Source organism: Nomia melanderi, unplaced genomic scaffold (genome assembly GCF_051020985.1).
Source record: "Nomia melanderi isolate GNS246 unplaced genomic scaffold, iyNomMela1 scaffold0014, whole genome shotgun sequence".
Classification (NCBI taxonomy): domain Eukaryota; kingdom Metazoa; phylum Arthropoda; class Insecta; order Hymenoptera; family Halictidae; genus Nomia; species Nomia melanderi.
The window spans coordinates 11,983,341-11,984,295 of record NW_027475130.1 but is presented as its reverse complement, the minus strand read 5'-3'; positions in this window follow the sequence as shown (position 1 = coordinate 11,984,295).

The window sequence follows — 955 nt, the reverse complement described above, 5'->3', positions numbered from 1 at the left end:
CAGATAGTACAATAAATCAAAGTGCACTGTCTGTAGGAGGCCCTGGCGCATGAATCTGTGCAGCGGGAACGACCTCGGACCACCAGGGGCCGAGAAAACCACCGTCTCATGGGGACGGACACTCAGGGTCTGGCGAAAATCCACTATATATCTGGTGATATCTCGGGTGCTATTAGAGATAGCGCAATAAACCAAACTGCATTGTCTGTAGGAGGCCCTGGCGCATGAATCTGTGCAGCGGGAGCGACCTCTGACCACAAGGGGCCGAGAAAACCACCGTCTCATGGGGCCGGACACTCAGGGTCGAGGAAAAATCCAATATATATCTGGTGATATCTCGGGTGCTAATAGAGATAGCGCAATAAACCAAAGTGAATTTTCTGCAGGAGGCCCTGGCGCATGAATCTGTGCAGCGGGAACGACCTCGGACCACCAGGGGCCGAAAAAACCACAGTCTCATGGGGCCGGACACTCATGGTCAGGGTAAAATCCAATATTTATCTGGTGATATCTCGGGTGCTATTACAGATAGCGCAATAAATCAAAGTGCATAGTCTGTAGGAGGCCCCGGCGCATGAATCTGTGCAGCGGGAACGACCTCGGACGACCAGGGGCCTTGAAAACCACAGTCTCATGGGGCCGGACACTCAGGGTCAGGGGAAAATCCAATTTATATCTGGTGATATCTCGGGTGCTATTACAGATAGCGCAATAAATCAATGTGCATTGTCTGTAGGAGACCCTGGCGCATGAATCTGTGCAGCGGGAACGACCTCGGACCACCACGGGCCGAGAAAACGACCGTCTCATGGGGCCGGACGCTCAGGGTCAGTGAAAAATCCAATATATATCTGGTGATATCTCGGGTGCTATTACAGATAGCGCAATAAATCAAAGTGCAATGTCTGTAGGAGGCCCTGGCGCATGAATCTGTGCAGCGGGAACGACCTCGGGC